Below are 14,213 nucleotides of genomic sequence, written 5' to 3'. Positions count from 1 at the left end.
GTGGGGCGGGGAAAGCTGTACAAACAAGGGCTTCCAGGACCCGTTCAAAAATGTGTCAAAATTACGTCTGCAGAATGTAAGAATGGCTTAATAGAGACTCCCAGCCGACATATTGTCCAGTAAAATATGAATGTAAATATTAGGGAAAATCTTTGTGCTTTTAAGCAGCTGCTTTAGAATCCATTATTTGCCTTGGATTTTGCTCACAGCCGCGGCACGGGCCTCGTCTGACTGTGAGAGCTCTGCTTTTCTTATTCCGTTCCAACTTAAATTTAGATTTTTCTTTTTTCTTTTTTAAAAAAGCAGTCTTCTGGAAGCAGGCAGGGTGGATAAAAATCAACCATTTTAAAAAAAGAAAAATAATTGCTTTAAATCAGGAAATTTTAAACAATCACATTTTGAAAATTTAAATTGTGATTTAAATCAATTTGAATTAAACCACGTCTGCGTAGGATCTCTCGCTGCCCAGCGCTGGTTTACGGAATCTTCAGAGAAGCATGTCCAAGATGTGGCAAGGACGTAGAATTTTAATTATTTTCTGCAAATGCCCGTGTCTTTCCATCCTGAGATTGCTTGCTGAAACTTCTCCTCTCAATAGTCAGCTTTGCTGGTTTCCTACCAAAAACTCAACAAAGGAACAACAGTGTTGACAACAACAACAACAACAACAACAAAAAACCCCAGTGTCTTGTTTTAATCCCTTTTTGGTTGTTGTTGTTTTAACCTAGTTCCTTTGTAGATTAAGTGGCCAAATTTGCACTGCTCCATGTCCTTTCCTTGCACAGCAAAGATGCATTTTGGAGCAGGCATTGTTTTCATAACTGTTGCATCTTTTAAAAAAAGTTGATGCCCACTGATGCAACTCTGTTGTTGCAAATCTATGTGGTGAGCTGTAGTAGACATTTTCTATTGCGTGCCAAATTGTGCGATTCAGCATGTAAAAGCAAATGGTGACTTCATTCATGTTATTTATTCTTTTAAATTTGGTTCCAGTTATTTTTTTTTTTTGCATTTTTAAAATACTAATTCCCAAGATTTTTTTTAAAAAAACACTTAGTTCAATGTAAAAATTTGGGATTGGAGATAAATGCCAAAAAGCATGGAACAAACCTTCTTACTCAAAACATATACATCAATGCACTTTTTTTGGTACCTTAACTTCTGCCACAAGTAAACATTACAGCATAAGCTCACTAGTGCCTCCATTCCCTTTGTACAACATCACTGGCAATGTGGAAAAGCTGAAAGGAAATCCAGGCTTTGATCATGTCAACATCTGCAACTCATGGATTTGCAGCACAGTACTGTAACACAAAGAAAACAAAACTGCAGTAAAACTGCTTGTAGGATACAGTATAGCTTTCTGCCATCAGTGATGACTGCTGATGAACAATGAAGTGGAAGACAGGAGGGCCTGGCGTGCTCTGGTCCATGTGCTCATGAAGAGTTGGATGCGACTTAATGACTAAACAACAACAAGAACAAGCAGTATACTCACTGCTTTACATTGTAGCCAAGTGTCATTTCTTCAGTGTTCATGTGAAAAGATATAGTAAGATATTTATGAAATGTGAGGGGGGGTGTACTCACTTCTGTGATATAATGTAATGCATGTTTCTTGGCAATGTAACACCAAATGAATTAATTGTTGCAGAGCTATGCATTTTTGGTTAAATTCCTTTAGCCGCACAACAGAAGTGTAGGGATTTATGGAGCAGAGTAGCTTCACGTTCCCCAGATCAGTCCACTCTTTTTCCCCCCTCTCTCATCAACTGGCGCTTACAATCTGAATAACTCATCCTTAGACATCAGGAAGAGAAAGAATGCAAAGTTTCATTACTTACAGTTGAACAGCTCAAACAGCAATCTGACAGACATGACTGCTTCCAGCAACAGACTTCATCAGACTCACTGCTTTCAAAAGACTAGCAAAGAGAGGTGGGGCTCTCTTTGAATTCAGAGGCAGGGAAGGAACAATTGGTAAGTGCTGAATAGATTGACAGGAAGAGGAAGACCAAATACAAGATAGATCGACTCCCTAAAGTCCACAGGTTTGAGTCTGCAAGACCTGAGCAGGACCGGACATATTTGAGATTGTTTATTCATGAGGTCACAGTAAGCTGGGGGCCCCTCATGAACGACACAGAACAACAACATATTATTTATATATTCTCCAAGGAATATATACAATTATTTGATATTATATTGCCTGTCCCTGTAACAGGATACACTGGTAGGGTGTTTTTTTTTAAATACATAGTCAGAAAGAAAATGATTCTTCTCCTGCCCTATGATAAAATATATTATAGACAGAGTTTATATTTTCACAGCTGTACAGCTCTCATGCAACTGTAGTCTCAGAATGTGGAATTTGTGACCAAACTTTTAGTTTTTATAGGTGTGTGAATGTGCTGCGATCGAAGATGTTTTGGGAAGTTAACCCAAAAAAAGCTACATTTTATCCACTTTAGTTGAAAATTTTAAAGTTTTTTTTTTTTAAAGGCTTAACTTCATGGGTGCACTCTGTCTCTCTCAGAGAGAGGTTCTGAAAGAAGACTTGGATATAACTGGATGTGGGTTGCACTCTTGAGTAGCCCTACTGAATTCAGTCAAATTGCCTTGACGTATTGGCTAAAATTGTGCTGCTTAGTGTAGAATATCATGCTAGAGTAGGCCCACTGGATCGCTGAGGGTTTGGTCAGTCAAGTCCTCCACAAGTTTGATTGATTCCAATGAGCCTACTCTAGCTGCGACATACTATGCTAAGATAGGTCACAACTAGAGTAGGCCCATTTGAATCAGTGGAACCTATGGAGGAGTTGAATTACCAAATCCTTATTGATCCAAAGGGCTCACTCTAGTGTGACTTACAATGCTAAGCAACAAGATTTCAGCAGTGGCTAACATGTGAAAAAGCATGGGTAGCTGAAATGTAATTTAACTGAGTTATGACAGTGTCAGTGTGAAAGGAGACAGGAAAGAATTCTACCATGTCTGAAGACTGACTTCTTATGAGTTGCTAGCAAATGTTCATAACCATCAGGCCCTACCGTTAGGCAAAAGGGGGCCATTACAATAGATATAAATAGTAGTCTCAATTAGAATAGGCCCATGGACTCAATCTTTGATTGGTGAATAAATGCTTCTTTAATCCCTTTGATTCAATAGGTTTAATGCAATCAGGAATAGAGATGGTTCGTTTATCAGCCAAACAGGTGCTCAGTGCTTCAAAGCTCCGCCTCCTCCAGTGGGTGCCCAATCAGAGGCAGCAGCCTGGCTTCCCTGCCCCGCCTCCTCCAGATGTTGCCTCTGAGTGGGCACTTGCCAGAGAAGGTGGGGCTTTGAAGTGCTGAACGTATGTTCGGTCAATAAACGAATTGTCACGAACTGCCGAACCAGAAATATGTGCCTATCTTGAGTCAGGACTACCAACTGGATTCAGACCCTGGTGCATCTCTTTGGGCAAAGGTTGAATTCTCGTTTTTTTTTCTATCTGCAAGCAGTTGAGCTGGAGAAAAAAAAGTATTCTGTCATCACATGTGACTGTCAAAAATTGCCACTGCTGGTGGGAGGGTCAAACCTGAAGCGCACTGTGAAGTCACAGAGGCAGGAATGGTCTGAAAATACATGCAGTTTGGTTGATAAGTAAAAATTTGGCTGATCCACATCATGAAACCAGCTTTAGCCATTTCCATTTCCATTCAGAACAGGTCTTTTGTAAAATCAATGAATCTTAACGGCCCATTCAAGACTAAAGCATGACAAAGCATCTTGCCGTATAACTAGAATAGCCTATATCGATATACTATTCCTGAACAAGTCCACCACCACCCCGCCACAGTTACTGTGAGGATTTCGGCTTACCTCTAAGGGCACATTCGGAAGAATTCCCCGTGTGTGATTATTCAGATTCTTTTCTCCCTGAATTGCATATCTATTTAAAGGCATATCTGTGGCACCTTACAGATCACTTTAAGGACAGAAAAAGTCCATTAAATCCTGCTAAGTGGGTTGTGTGAAAAGAGGAAGAACATTTCTTTCGAAGCAGGGAAGACTTTTATCTATCTATCTATCTATCTATCTATCTATCTATCTATCTATCTATCTATCTATCTATCTATCTATCTATCTATCTATCTATCTATCTATCTATCTATCTATCTATCTATCTATCTATCTATCTATCTATCTATCTATCTATCTATCTATCTATCTATCATCACCTGCTTTTCTCTTTTAAAAAGAACCCAAGGCAAAATAAATGACATTTAAAGGTGTTTTTTTTTTAAATCCTATGTTTGAAATTGCTATCTGCCTTGAGCATTAAGAGAACCAGACCACTATTATTTGATATACTGTATATGAATTATATATCTATAAATGAATTGTAATAATAAATTAACACCCGTGTTGGCCTGGTCAGTATCCTCCAGGTGGCAATTCGAAACACGGAGCACGTGTTTGCTCAAAAGGTGTCGGCGGCGTGATTTAAAGGCCCCAAGGTGAGCGTTCCTTCCAAAAAAAGCCTGGTTCATTAATATTTTTCTCCACGCTGAAAAACAGAGAGGGAAAATGAGCAGTAATGAGGTCATGGCACATGTTGCCGTGCCAACCACCGGCTTTCCTTGTTTTGATGTTGGGAGCGAGGTTTGAACGGGGGTCCTTCAGACGGGCAGCAGTGTCGGCGCATGGATCTTTCCTGAGCCGTGGAGGTGAACACCTGGCCTTGCTCTCTTTCTGCCTTCTCCATAAGAGAACATGGGACAGGCGTGACACCCTCGTTCTCCGGGAATGAACCTCCATAACAGCCAACACTACAGCCACAGGTGTGGCCAAAACCCCACCCCTCTCGGATCGAAGAGCAAGCCATCTCCACTCTTCCTGTTGTGGTGGCATTGGGCCCACTCTTCCCATGCCTTTAAATTAAACCTGAAATCAACACAGGAGTCGCTCTGTTGGATCAGAAGGAAGCTCAGGCACCTCGCCTGGCATGTTGTTTCCAACAGTGGGGAGCCAGGCGCCTCAGGAGCTCACATGCGGGAAGGATGTAGGAAGGGATGACCGATCCCTGTTACTTGTCTTGAAGACCTGGCATTCACAGCTATACTGCCTCTGCAGAGGGAGGGTCTATTTGGTTGCCTTTGGCCAGAGGGTGGGAAAAATCCTCTTTATAATAATATAATATATTATTTATTTATTTTATTTTTATTTGTTTTTATTCATTTATTCCATTTATACCCCGCCCATCTGGTCATTACGACCACTCTAGGCGGCTTACAACACAAAATACAAAATACGAGAACAATATATAAATAAAAAGAAATTTTTACACAATTAAAGAATTCTATAAGATGGAAAAAACAGAAAAAATCATAATAGGGAAAGCAAGAGAGAAAGTCAGGGATTAACTGGGGGGGGGGGAAGGCCTGCCTAAACAACCATGTGAATTTCGTTGTATGATATACTGTGTATATACTTACAATGACAATAAATTATATTATTATATTATTATTTTCAGTTGTTTCTTGAAAATACCCAGCGAGGGAGCTGCGTGAATCTCCGGAGGCAGCTTGTTCCAGAGGTGAGGAGCCACCGCCGAGAAGGCCCGGTTTCTTGTTTTTTCCTTCCGGGCCTCCTTCGGCGTCAGGCTCCTCAGCCTCACCTCCTGACTCGCACGGGTGACCCCGGTAGAACTGGGTGGGAGTAAGCATTCTGCCACGTATTGAGGCCCCAAACCGTTTAGGGCTTTATAAATAAGCATCAGAACTCTGAAGTCGACGTGGAACCGAATGGGCAGCCAGTGCAGCGTGGCCAGAATAGGAGAAATGTGATGGTATTTTCTCGCTCCACTAAGGAGTCTGGCCACCGCATTCTGCACCACTTGGAGTTTCCGCATCAACTTCAAAGGTAGCCCCACGTAGAGTGCATTACAGTGGTCTAATCTTGAGATTACAAGCGCATGCACCAAAGTAGTGAGCGCCCCCACATCAAGATAGGGCTGCAGCCGGGCTATCCGCCAAAGGTGGAAAAAGGCGGTGCGGACCACCAACGCCACCTGAGTCTCCATGGTGAGTGCCGGGTCCAGATGAATTCCCAGGCTGCGGACCCCATTCTTGGCGGCAAGGGCCACCCCCCCAAATGAGAGAGAGTCACCCACGCCACCAATAGTGGGGGCGCCCACCCTCAGAACTTCCGTCTTGTCCGGGTTCAGCCTCAGCCCATTTTCCTGCATCCATTGCAGTACAGTCTCCAGGCAGCGCTGAAGGGACAGGACGGCATCACCTGCGGTTGGTGGAAAGGAGATGTAGAGCTGGGTGTCATCAGCGTACTGATGACAGGATGCCCCACACCCCCTGATGACCCCACCCAGCGGCCTCATATAGATATTAAACAGTATTGGGGGGACCCCACAGTTGAGACTCCACAGCACTGAGACACTCTCACCAAGCTTGAACTCTCTGTGGACGGTCCTCCAAGAAGGAACGGAGCCAGGCAAGCGCCAGGCCACCGACTCCCAACTTGGAGAGCCTCCCCAGGAGAATACCGTGGTCGACGGTATCAAAGGCCACTGAGATGTCGAGGAGGACCAACAGAGATGTTTTTCCCCTGTCAGCCTCCCTCAACAGGTCATCGTACAGGGCGACCAATGTCGTCTCTGTACCATGGCGTGGCCTGAAGCCCGACTGAAATGGATCCAGGGCATAATATAATAATTTAATTCTGCAAAATGTAGGCTTTATATACATTACACACACACACACACACATATTATATCATTACTGTATATGTATATAATGTATACATTATATACTGTTTATAATGTTTATATATATTATATATATTGATAGATTACATACATACATACATACATACATACATACATACATACACACATACATACACGTACGTACGTACGTATGTATGTATGTATGTAAACATAAACAGTATACAGTATAATGTATACATTATATACATATACAGTAATGATATAATGTGTGTGTGTGTGTATAATGTATATAATGGCTCCCAGAAACCTGAGAAATTCTGCAAAATGTAGGTTTAAATATATTACACACACACACACACACACACACACACACACACACACACACACACCCTAAAAATGTGAAATTCAGCAGAGTTGGTAATAATCTCCACATTCTATTTCAATGAATTGCACATCATGTAAAGAAGTTATTTTTTTGTCTATTTAGAAGTAGATGGTTCTCACTAGATGCTTTTGAGGGCTAGGACGATGAGAGAGTGAGCCCTTGGTAATTCCCTTTCTGGTTCATTAGCTTCAGATCAGACCTGGAGTGGACAATCATTTGAATGGGAGACTTTTTCCAAAAGATTGTCTCCCTGGTGGTCTTAGAAGAAGCTTAGAACTTCAGAGCTGGAAAGGAACTTACAGAGCATCAGGTCCAGCCCCTGTAAAGGACGCACAGTTGGGGGGAACTGAGCTCCCCACCTCTGGCTCTGCAGCCAGATGCCTAAAGTTTGTCCTTTTTTTGGAAGACAATGTGTGGCCAGCCTGGTCAGGATTTATAAGCTCAGAAATTAGGACTCCTTACTCAGGGTTTCCTGACTGACTCTCCATGATTTCCCAGAGATGATGATGACTGACTGACACAAGGCTTGCTGGCAAACTCCCTTTAATCCACCAGTTTCTCTAATGGTTAATTAAAGGGGGCATCGGAGTCTGGTTTTGATTTAGGCTTTATTTTCAGCTCTACAATGAAGTCAGATCACTGGAGATGAAGTCGAGGAAGTCAACAAATTAAAAGCAATCAAAAGAAAGATAGAAACATGTGCAGATTGAATTAGGGGTTTCCCTTCCTCTCATCTTAGCTTTATTGCTGATAATATTATTAGATTACGACAAGCGTGGAAACATTACGAATCATGCTCATTTTCTCACTCTTCGTGCTGTTTGTTTCCACTTAGTTTCTGGGCAGTACGGAGACCAGTTGGCAAGAGACTGCCTGTCTGATTCTTGACCCCACGAGCCTGCCTGGGACGTAATGATACATAATGATATTGATGTGATATACATGTGTTTGGAAATGGGGAGAGGCAAGAAAGAAGATATTCCAGATTCACACTTTTGTCATTCTGATGCGAATTAAGATCAAGGAAGGGAAAGCTTCCCTCGAGATGATCATGATGATGTAATGGTTTTCCCAAAAGAATCGCGCTAGATCTGTACAAAAATGCATCCTCTTATCTAAAAGTTCCATGTCTGAATCAGCCGTTATCAAGCCGAACGAGAGCCATTTTGGTGCCGTCCATGGGGAGCTGATAGCCGTTCTGTTCTCACGCAAACACACAGAGAGCTCGGCAGAATCAACAACTCCTCTGAGATGGCGTTCTCATGTAGCCGAGAGTACCCATTCCCCTCTCTCCTCATGGAGAACAACGGAGGTACCTGCCGTTGACTTCATATGATGAATGAGTTCATTAATTGAGGCTGCAAGACTGGGCAATGGAACATGGATTTCTTTTGTCATGATTCAAGAGTGTATCCACACTACGTTTGATCCCACGTGAATTCGGTCCTAGACAACTTTGCAATTTGTAGTTGGTGAGATACTCCATGAAGAGCTATAGTGCTTTAGTTCAGGATAGCTCTCAGGATTTATTTGAATAGAACCAGGGTGGCCGTCAAAGTGGGATCAATGAGCTACAAGTTATGTAATGCTTGTTGTTCTGTGCTATCAGGTCACCTCCGATTTATGGTGACCCTATGAATGTCCTGTCCTCAGCTGCCTTGCTCAGCTCTCGTAGACTCAACCCTGTAGCCAGTCTATCTCGTATTTGGTTTTCCCGTTTTCCTGCTGCTTCCAACCTTTGCCAGCATTATTGTCTTTTTTTAGAGAATCCTGCCTTCTTGTGATGTGCCCAAAGTAGGATAGCTCCAGTTTCAATTTTTGTCTCTAGAGACAATTCAGCCTTGCTTTTATCTAGGACCCACTCGTTTGTCTTTCTGTTAGTCACAGTATCCACAAAGCTCTTCTCCAGCACTGCATTTCAAACGAATCAAATTTTCCCCCTGTTGGCTTTGTTAACTGTCGAATTTTCACACCCATACATGGTGATCAGGAATACAAGACTGCAATGCGCTTTACGTGGGGCTGCCTTTGAAGACAGTCCGGCGACTGCAACTGGTCCAGAATCGAGCGGCGCGGCTGGTGAGTGGTGTGGCCGCCAGGGAACATATCAAGCCGATTCTATATAAGTTACATTGGCTACCAGTTGCTGCCCGGGCCCAATTCAAAGTGCTTGTTTTGACATACAAAGCCCTAAAAGGCTTGGGCCCTGGATACCTGAAGGACCGCCTCCTTCCATATGAGCCTACCCGGCAGTTAAGATCTAGCCAGGGGGCCCTTTTGAAAGAGCCGTCCCTCAAGGAGGTAAGAGGGACGGCTTGTAGACAAAGGGCCTTTTCGGCAGCTGCCCCCAGACTATGGAATGCCCTCCCGACTGAGATTCGTCTGGCGCCGACGTTGATGACATTTCGGCGCCAGGTCAAAACCTTCCTGTTCCAGAAGGCTTTTAATTGAAATAATATTAGCTGTGGGTCCGATGGCAATTTTAATTGTATTTTAATTGTATTTTAATTATTTTATCCTTTACTCTGTATTGAATTTCAATTGTTGTAAGCCGCCCAGAGACCTCTGGGTAGTGTGGGCGGCATATAAATTAAATATATTATTATTATTATTATTATTATTATTATTATTATTATTATTATTATTATTATTATTATTATTATTATTATTATTATTATTATTATTATTATTATTATTATTATTATTATTCATCATCTTGGTCTCCAGTGACACAGCCTTACACTTGATGGCCTTTTCCAGTTCCTTTATTCCTAGTATCAACATTCTTCTTAATTTCTGTGCTGCTGTCTCCATTCAGATTGATGACTGAACCAAGGTACACAGAATCTTTCTTGCACTCTTCCTTTATTCCAGAAATAAAGGAAATGACTTCAACTACTTTACAATAGCATTTATTGTACTAATGCTACACCAGAAGGCTAGAATGTCTGTATCAGTTTGTTGAAGATGGGTGAGAACTGAGATCACAGATTTAATGCCCCACCCATTTTAAAATAGGATGGATTTTTAAAAAAAGAACCAGCAAGAACAATAAAAACATTCCGATACTAGAAGTTCCTTATTTCTACCTAAGTGTCTGAAATGGGCTGCCCATGTCCTACAATTTCTTTTCAGCAAACAAGGACCTACACTTCTCAGGATCATGTTACCTAGCAGACTACCTTCCTTTATGTGAGATATTTGATAGACATCATAATCTTGTTCTCTCGTGCAATCTCATGCATTGAACAGCAATAATGTAAGCATCTCCCTTCCCTCCTGATGGGAATCTGCTTCATGTGGTCAGTTGCATGCGGGTTGTAAAACTGGACATTTGACCAGTGACACAAAGGATCACCCCTGGACTGCAAGGAGAACAAACCTATCAGTTCTAAAGGAAATCAACCCTGAATGCTCACTTGAAGGACAGATCCTGAAGCTGAGGCTCCAGTACTTTGGCCATCTCATGAGAAGAAAAGAGTCCTTGGAAAAAACCTTGATGTTAGGAAGGTGTGATGGCAAGAGGAGAAGGGGACGACCGAGGATGAGATGGCTGGACAGTGTCTGCGAAGCAACCAACATGAACCTGACACAACTCCGGGAGGCAGTAGAAGACAGGAGGGCCTGGCGTGCTCTGGTCCATGGGGTCACGAAGAGTCGGACACGACTAAACGACTAAACACACAAAGGATCACAGGATATAGAGATCTGTTAATCTTGTAACTTAAATACCCTGTAATGCAATTTCTTTAGCTTGGTTTTCATATTGGTGGCTGAATTCATTCATGTTATTTATTCTTTTAAATTTAGTTCCAGTTTTTTTTGCATTTTTAAAATATTGTCTAATACCCAAGATTTTTTTAAAAAAACACTTAGTTCAATGCAAAAATTTGGGATTGGAGATAAATGCAAAAAGCATGGAACAAACCTTCTTACTCAAAACATATACATCAATGCACTTTTTTTGTACCTTAATTTCTGCCACAAGTAAACATTACAGCATAAGCTCACTAGCGCCTCCATTCCCTTGTACAACATCACTGGCAATGTGGAACAGCTGAAAGGAAATCCAGGCTTTGATCATGTCAACATCTGCAACTCATGGATTTGCAGCACAGTACTGTAACACAAAGAAAACAAAAATGCAGTAAGACTGCTTGTAGGATGCAGTATAGCTTTCTGCCATCAGTGATGACTACTGATGAACAATGAATGCAATATGCAATAATAAAATGAGAGAACACAATCCATTGGTTGAAGGGTTGCCTTCAAACCTAGCTTACAAGTTTCAAGATGGCCAGTCCTATGAACAATAACCCCTTCATGGATTAACAAACCTAGACAGCATCTTAAAAAGCAGAGACATCACCTTGCCGACAAAGGTCAGCATAGTCAAAGCTATGGTTTTTCCAGTACAGTAGTGATGTATGGAAGTGGGAGCTGGACCATAAAGAAGGCTGACCACCAGAGAATTTATGCTTTTGAATTGGGGTGTTGGAGGAGACTCTTGAGAGTTCCCTGGACTGCAAGGAGAACAAACCTATCCATTCTGAAGGAAATCAAGCCTGAGTGATCACTGAAAGGACAGATCCTGAAGCTGAGGCTCCAATGCTTTGGCTGTCTCATGAGAAGGGAAGATTCCCTGGAAAAGATCCTGATATTGGGAAAGTGGGGAGGCAAGAGGAGAAGGGGACGACAGAGCATGAGATGGTTGGACAGTGTCTGCGAAGCAACCAACATGAATTTGACCCAACTCCGGGAGGCAGTGGAAGACAGGAGGGCCTGGCGGCTCTGGTCCATGGAGTCACAAAAAGTCGGACATGACTTAATGACTAAACAACAACAACAAATGAATAATAAACGAGCTATTGATCTATTGATGAGTTCTTACGCTACATACAGTATCTTCTTGATCCCTAGTTCACCATCTGATCTATTTTACTACTTCGCCTTCCGAAACACATCACCACCTAATAAGGACCAGAAGCATGGCATTTTAAGAATAATTCCCTTTCATTGCTACCATTCTGTGTCTTCCACCTTTCTATCTGTCTCTTAAAGTTTTTAAAGCACCACCTTTCAGTTTTGACTCACAACCCATTTAGGTCAACATCTCGCATGCACAGGGTGGTTCGGCGCCTTTAATTTCAAAGGCATTAAATGAGCTTGAATCTCGGCACTTTGTTTCCACTTAGATGTGGATCGGGCCGTAAGAAATAACACCCTGCACGGATTTTGCAGGCTCCGGTGAAGGTATGCTGAACAGAACTGTTTATGTACATGTTCAAAGGAAAGGAAGTTTGAATCTCCTACAATATAATTAAAATGTGTATTTCAGTGATAACTGAATCAGAAATAAACACAAAGCGAATAGGGGAGGGAAGGAGGGGAGGAGGTGGAAAATGCACCCACTGCCGATGTGCTCGGAATTAATTTTCTTAGGTAAAGCGTTCAACGTTGGGTAGATAGAAAATCTCTTGCAGGCTCCACCATTGGCACCTCTAGCTGTCTGATGCTGTCCTGCCATGAAGGATTTTGACCTCCGTTTGAAAGGGGGAAAGGATACACTGGAATTGAGAAACGAAGCACACTGTGGCCCACAAGGAGCATAATTTATGTGCTCGTTTTCTTTTTTGTTCTGGATTTTTTTGATTTCTAAACTTAGACGTGCAGCCCACAAAGAGTTACTTTAGGGGGATTAGCGATTGATCTTCCTTTCTCTCGGCATTTCTCGCTTTTTCTTCATCTCCTCTGCGTTCCTCCTCACGCTCCCCTCCCCTGTTCTCTCTCTCTCTCTCTCCCCCCCCCCCCAAAATGCACACACGCTGAAGCAAATGCTTGAACTTCCAGCAGATGCTTAGCTGAAACTTTGTCTATTACAGAGGTAGCAAGTTGTTGGGCATTTGAGGTGCCCGGTGGATGGGTGGGGGGGGGCATTCTCCTTCTCTGGATAGTGGTCCCTGGTAAGGTCCCCATGCTAAACATTTTGGGCTGTCCCTTTCACCAAGCAATAAAGAAGTTTGAGGCCAGACTTTTTGCAGACCCCCCCCATGATTTTGCCACTGAAAATAGTAATGCTCTCATAATGACCCTATATGGTTACAAGCCCCACAACATCTAGTATTGTGTGTTCATGAAATGTCTGCTGTATTTATAGGTGTGTGAGTACCACACAGTTACTTTCAGTCCTAACTTCCAGAGAAATGACAACTCATTTTTCTGTATCTCATTGGGTCACTTCTAATTTATAGTGGCCATATAAATTAATGACTTCCGAAAAGGTAATTAAAGATGCTGTCATTAACAGCCCTGCTGTGGTCTTGCCAATGCAAGACTGTGATTTTCTTTAATTTTATTTATTTATTTATTTATTTATTTGATTTTTACCCCGCCCCTCTAGACAACGTCTACTCGAGTCAATCTATCTCACATTCAATTTTCCTCTTTTCCTACTGCCTCCCACTTCCACATTATAGTCTTTTTCAGTGAGTCTTGCTTCTCATGATGTGTCTGAAGTACAATAATCTCCATTTAGTTTTTTCTGTTCCTAGTCCTCATTTGATCTAGATTTGATCTTTATTTGTTTTCCTTGATGTCCAAGGCATTTGTAAAGCTTCCTCCCACACCACATTTCAAATAAGTCATTTTTTCCCATCAACTTTCTTTACTGTCCATTTCTCACATCTCTATGACAACTCTTCAAACATTTGAAGGTAGGTACCATTCTTCTGCCTGGTCCTATCGAGGAGAAAGGCAGGGTGTAAATATTTGAAATAAATATAAAGGAATATAAACCTCTCAAAGTATTTTTCATTGATGAACAGGTTAAGCTTGCAAATATGAGATGCACCATTTTTGAATCTTCTTCTCTAACACCAAAACATTTGAGTCTGTTTTCTAGCGGAATCAAGCTGTACATTACAAAACAGCATGTCCTTAAAAAAGGGATACTTTAAGTGCTAAAAAGGCCTGATTATCTCAGCAGGAGTTTGCAACACCATCTGTAGTTCACTTGTTTGCTTGCTCTGTTTTGTGACTGGTCCCTGGAAGACAAGCATATGTTTCGTGTGCAAGAACGGCCGTTCTGTCATAAAAATCTCA

The sequence above is a fragment of the Pogona vitticeps genome, chromosome 5 (genome assembly GCF_051106095.1).
Source record: "Pogona vitticeps strain Pit_001003342236 chromosome 5, PviZW2.1, whole genome shotgun sequence".
NCBI lineage: Eukaryota > Metazoa > Chordata > Lepidosauria > Squamata > Agamidae > Pogona > Pogona vitticeps.
Note: the sequence above shows the minus strand (reverse complement) of the source record.